This window comes from Citrus sinensis, chromosome 3 (genome assembly GCF_022201045.2).
Source record: "Citrus sinensis cultivar Valencia sweet orange chromosome 3, DVS_A1.0, whole genome shotgun sequence".
Lineage (NCBI taxonomy): Eukaryota > Viridiplantae > Streptophyta > Magnoliopsida > Sapindales > Rutaceae > Citrus > Citrus sinensis.
In genome coordinates this window covers 24748444-24754885 of record NC_068558.1, presented here as the reverse complement: position 1 = coordinate 24754885, position 6442 = coordinate 24748444, and the positions used below count along the sequence as shown (strand labels likewise).

Here is a 6442-nt window from a genome sequence, read left to right as displayed (position 1 = left end):
CTGTCCATACCTTCGCCTCAGAATATCAGTTATTATGGGAAACTGAAGTAACCGACTTGATTGTCACGGAGTACCGTCATCCGCTACTTCACCGGGGTAACAAACTAAAGCACACAAACAGAAAAACAAATTAAAACACACAAAGAAAATAAAATCGTCCTCTTATTGAATTTACCTCAAGCTCCAACTGGATGTCGTAAACACTTCTCTCAATGTCTCTGAGTTGGCTTTCTAAACCCTCAACATAGGCTACTAACTCTGGTGGCTGTAGAGCCCAAATGCAATGTGTTTTACAAAATTGAATCTGCCTTTTGAGATGAGTTTTGACACGTTGAAGTTGTTTAAGAATGTTCAGGAGGAACGGTCTAAGTAAGGTACTCATGATTAAAAATGATAAGAGAAAACTTAATAGTTAAACAAACACACTTATGCAAAAATAATTTCAATTAGCAAAAGAATAATAAAAAGAAAGAAAGAAAAATCAAATCAACAAAAAGAAAAAAAAATCAATTCAAATATGGTGGGTCACTCAAATTTATTTCGGTGTTTTCTCCATGTGGTTGGTACTCTAGATATGGCTTTAATCTTTGACCATTAACTTTAAACATGACACCGTTCTTTGGGTCCTTAATTTCAATTGCCCTATGTGGAAAAACAATATGAACAATAAAGGGGCCAGACCATCGAGAGCGTAACTTACCTGGGAATAGGTGCAAGCGAGAATTGAATAAAAGCACTTTCTGACCTGGAGTGAAAGATTTTCTCATAATTTGCTTGTTATGAAAGACTTTCATTCGTTCCTTGTAAATCTTGGCATTTTCGTATGCATCATTGCGAATTTCTTCAAGTTCTGCCAGTTGTAATCTTCTTTCTAAGCTGGCTTGCTGCATGTTAAAGTTGAATTTCTTGATGGCCCAATACGCACGATGCTTGAGTTCCACAGGTAGGTGGCAAGCTTTTCCATACACTATCCTATATGGTGACATCCCAATCGGGGTCTTGAAAGCCGTTCTATATGCCCATAATGCATCATCAAGTCTTAATGACCAATCTTTTCTGTCCGGCCTCACCGTCTTTTCTAATTTATGCTTTATTTCTCGATTGGAGATCTCAACTTGGCCACTGGTTTGCGGATGATATGGGGTTGCCACTTTGTGAGTGATTGAATACTTTCTCAAAAGAGCTTTAAATGCTTTGTTACAAAAGTGGGCACCACCATCACTGATTATTGCTCGAGGGAATCTAAAGTGTGAAATAATGTTGCTTTTCAAAAATCCTATCACCACCTTGTGATCATTGGTTCTACATGGAATTGCTTCTACCCATTTCGATACATAGTCAACAGTAACCAATATGTATTGATGGCCAAAAGAAGGGGGAAAGGGACCCATGAAGTCGATACCCCACATATCAAAAATCTCAACCACTAAAATTAGATTTAGTGGCATCATGTTCCTTCGTGTAATGCTCCCCATTCGTTGACACCTATCACATGAAGAACATAAAGTGTAAGCATCTCAAAATATAGTTGGCCAATAAAAACCACATTGTAAAATTTTCGTTGCTGCTTTCTTAGCACTGAAATGGCCTCCAGAAGCTTGTTCATGGCAGAATGAAAAGATATTTTGAATTTCATTTTCTGGGACACATCCCCTAACAATTTGATCTGCACAATACTTGAACAGATAAGGGTCATCCCAAAAGAAATTCTTTATTTCTGCAAAGAATTTAGCCTTGTCTTGCTTGGTCCAATACTCTGGAAGTTGACCTGTAACAAGATAATTCACAACGTCAGCATACCATGGTAATACTTCCACACTCATCAATTGTTCATCTGGGAATGACTCATTCAATGTTAATGATTCTGTAATTGTGTCAAAATGGAGGTGAAAGAGATGGTCCGCCACAACATTTTCTGTGCCTTTCTTATCTTTGAATTCCAAGTCAAATTCCTGCAAAAGTAACACCCAACGAATTAGTCTAGCTTTTGCATCTTTCTTTGTGAAAAGATATTTAAGAGCAGCACGATCTGTGAACACAATTATTTTACAACAAATGAGATAAGACCAAAATTTCTCTAATGCAAACACTACTGCTAGCATTTCTTTTTCAGTAGTTGAATAGTTTAACTGTGCATCATTCAATGTCATACTAGCATAGTAAATAACATGGGGAATTCGATCAACTTTTTGTCCTAATACTGCTCTTACTGCATAATCAGATGCGTCACACATGAGTTCAAATGGTAAGCTCCAGTTTGGGGCCTGAATGATGGGTGATGATGTCAACAACTGCTTTAATTTTTCAAATGCCACAAGACATGAATCATTAAAGATAAAAGGTACATCCTTAGCAAGTAAATTGCATAAGGGTCTAGAAATTTTGCTAAAATCTTTAATGAAACGTCTATAGAAACTAGCATGCCCAAGGAAAGATCTTACTTCTCTGACTGTTTTGGGTGGAGGAAGATTAGAAATGAGATCCACCTTGGCTTTGTCAACCTCAATACCTTTGCTCGAAATGATGTGACCGAGAACAATACCTTGTTTTACCATAAAATGACACTTCTCCCAATTTAAGACTAAGTTCTTCTCGATACATCTCTGCAGAACTAGTGTTAGATGATGTAAACATTGATCAAACGAGTCACCAAAGACAAAAAAGTCATCCATAAAGACTTCAAGGAATTGTTCAACCATATCAGAAAAAATGCTCAACATGCATCGTTGAAATGTAGTAGGTGCATTACATAATCCAAATGGCATTCTCCTATATGTAAATGTGCCAAAAGGGCAAGTGAAAGTAGTTTTCTCTTGATCTTTTGCTGCTATGGGAATCTGATTATTTCTTGAGTAGCCATCTAAAAAGCAATAAAATTCATGGCCTATTAATCTATCAAGCATTTGATCAATAAATGGTAAAGGAAAATGGTCTTTACGTGTGACAGAATTCAACTTTCTATAATCAATGCATACACGCCATCCTGTAGTCACTCTAGTGCTCTTTCAAAACATCCAACAACTTACCTTTTTGTTTGTCGTTTAGGGATGATGAAATGATTACCGGCACAATACTTTCTTTTCCCAAAAACGCATACTCCAGAGTGTTGGGCAATGATTTGAGCTCGAGTTTCGGTGGTGATGGGATGAGTTTCTTCTCTAATGGTGCTAGTTGTTCAACTCTTGACTTCCATTTATTAGTGTCCATGGATGGTGCTGAGTCAAGCAGGGCGTTGACCTCATCAACTGATCTGTCAATATCAAAATCCAAACCAAAGTGAGTTAAACATGTTTGTAAAGGATCATCACTAAGGTTTGAAACAAAAGTATCATCAACTAGTGCTTCTATTAAATCCACATCAACAATTCCATCATTTGCACCATGAGGTTGTTTGGCAATGTTGAAGATGTTTAGCTTCATAGTCATATTGCCGAAGGACAACTGCATATTTCCAGTACTGCATATTTCCACTCCTGCATTGAATGTGAGCATCCGTAGTTGCCAAGAAAGGTCGGCCTAGAATAATGGGGATGTGCTTCCTTGAATCCTGTATTGGTTGAGTGTCAATTACAATGAAATCAACAGGAAAATAAAACTTGTCTACCTGGATAAGCACATCCTCCACAATACCACAAGGTATTTTCGTGGACCGATCTGCAAGTTGTAACACCACTGGAGTTGGGTGTAATTCTCCCAGTCCAAGTTTCACAAATACCGAATAAGGCAACAGATTTACACTAGCTCCTAAATCTAACAAAGCATTCTCAATTGTGTGGTTCCCTATACTACATGAGATAGTGGGGGAGCCTAGGTCTTTGCATTTTTTGTTGGAGTATAGAACTAACGTTTTCTGTTAAAAATGCCTTCTTTTGAACATGCATATTTCTCTTTTTAGTACAAAGGTCTTTAAGAAACTTGCCATAAGATGGAACTTGTTTAATAGCATCAAGTAAAGGGATGTTAACACTTACCTATTTGAAGATTTCAAGAATCTCGCCTGTGGATTTTCCCTTTTTTTCATTTAGCTAACCTATGAGGAAATGGAGCTTTCGGAACATATTCTCGTGGGTTGGTTTCTTCTTTCTCCTCCGGTGATGATTCCTCAACATTCACAGGTACAATTTGATTTTCTTTTGTCATCGGCATCTCCACTTTGTTGTTGACTTCCTTTCCTTTTCACAAGGTCATGACTGTTTTGACCTCTCCATGCTGCTGTGGTGAACTTGTACTTGCTTCATGTACTCCTTTAGGTTTAGGCACTGGTTGACTCAAAAATTTACCTTTCTCAATAGTCATTGCCAAGGTCTGAACTGAAGAAGCAAGTTGTCTCACCGTCTTCTCGAGGCTTGAAACTGATTGGTTTTATGAATTGAAGCCTGCTCTCAACTCATTTCGTAGTCTATCAATAGTGCGGTTCTGTTGCTCAATCGTGGAATGAGTAAGATTCTTGAGATTCTGGAATGAATCCTCCCATGGTCTGGGTTGAGAGTAGTTTTGGTTCTGATTGTATGGTCTGAATGGTGGCTAAGAGGCTTGAGGAACTTGAGGAATTTGTTGCATTGGTGGAGCTGGAGTTGCTGGTCCATTCTGTTGGAATCCTTGAGACCATGAAAAATTGGGGTGGTCTCTCCATCCAGGGTTATATGTGTTGGAGTATGGGTTGTAATTTGATGGTTTTCTCATTACACTTATGGCATTGGCTTGATCGAAGTATGAGTCATGGTCATGTGGCTCCGTTGGTTTAGCAGTCGATAACGATGCTATTTGTCGAGAGAGACCTTCAATTATCGCTTTGACTTCTTTAATTTCTGAACTTGACTCGCCAATGTGAACCTCATTCACTCCCTTAATTCTTCTAGTATTCTTGAGCGATCGACTCCGTTGTTGGGAATTATCCGCTTGTCGCTGGAAGAATTTCCAAATCTCTTATGCACTTTTTGACATTAGCTCCCCTCCACTTGTTGCCATTAGCCATTCTTGCACATTCGGCAATAATCCCTCAAAAAAGTATTAGCATTGGTGCCATTTCTCGTACCCATGATGTGGACACTTCAAGAGTAGCCCATTGAATCGCTCCCATGTTTCGAAAAATTGCTCGTCCTCTCTCTGGATAAACTCCGAGATTTCCCTGCGAATAGCATTGGTTTTATGCACTGGAAAATATTTATTTAAAAATTTAGTTACCATTTGTTCCCATGATGAAATGCTATTGGCAGGCAATGTATTAAGCCACGAACGAGCTCTATCTTTTAAAGAAAATGGGAATAATCTAAGTTTAACATCATCATCTGAAAAATTCTCATATTTAAATGTTTGACACATAGCATGAAAATCATTCAAATGATTACATGGGTCCTCATTTTCTAGGCCATAAAATGTGGGGAGACATTTTAGCACACTAGGTTTTAGTTCAAAACTCCTAGCAGCTACATTTGGGTATCTTATGCATGATGTGCTCAAATTTACTAAAGGACTGAAATAATCCTTAAATGGCCTCTCCTGTGGTGCTTGTAAATCCATTTTATTTTTAACGTGTTTGTCTGTGCGAAGTGTTTTTTCTAATTCAAGGTCTATAGGTTCAAGATTAGGTACTAATGGCTTACGACCATGCATGCAAAACAAATAAAATAAAAATAAAGATGGGAACAAAACAAATAAAAATAAAGAACAGAGAGAAATTACTATAGTAACCTTATTGCGCTATTACAACCTTACTATAAAAATACATAAAAAAATATGTGAAATAAATTTACTAAAAAAAATTAGTAAGATAAACAAAAATTACAAAGAAGAAAAAAATAATAACTTGAAAATTAAATTACATAATTTTAAAGAAGAGGAAAAGAAAAGAAATACTAACCTCTAAATGCGGATTCACTTTTTTTTTCTTTTTTTTTAATAAGAAAAAAAATACAAGAAAACAAATGAAAGAAATTATTCACAAAAATTAACTCTATGAATTAAAATTACTTACCTCCCCGGCAACGGCACCAAAAACTTGTTGTGCAAATTTTATTGAACTCGCAAGTGCACGAATCTATTGTAAAATAGATTAATGGATACGAGTGTCGATCCCACGAGGAGGTGGATTTTAATTATATGTAGAATTAATTTTGTATGAGGGTGGTTGGATTTATGGTGAAAGTAACTTAGATTATTCTAAAATTGGAATTGAAACGGAGAGAATAAATTGAAGAGAATTCTATTGAAATGACGTACTTGACTATCTGGATCTGTATCAACATGCACCATGGGCTAAATATTCCTTATTAATGCCAATTAAATCATGAGGGGGGAATCCACACCTCATGAACCACACTCTAATCAATATGGTGCTAAGGGCTTATCGTGCCAAATAATAATAACCTTGTACTAGGGGGCCGGTGAAACCAAGGTGGTACTAGACAAGATTAGTATTATTTGTCGACGAGAAGTCAAAACA

At 37.0% G+C, this 6442-nt stretch overlaps 1 non-coding gene across 1 annotated transcript; it reads left to right on the top strand.

The window, feature by feature from the left end:
* Positions 1-5032: 5032 nt before the first annotated feature.
* On the top strand, positions 5033-5136 carry LOC127901666 (small nucleolar RNA R71). Its single transcript, XR_008053910.1, has one exon. It is a non-coding gene; the product is annotated as a small nucleolar RNA R71 (small nucleolar RNA).
* Positions 5137-6442: the final 1306 nt, after the last annotated feature.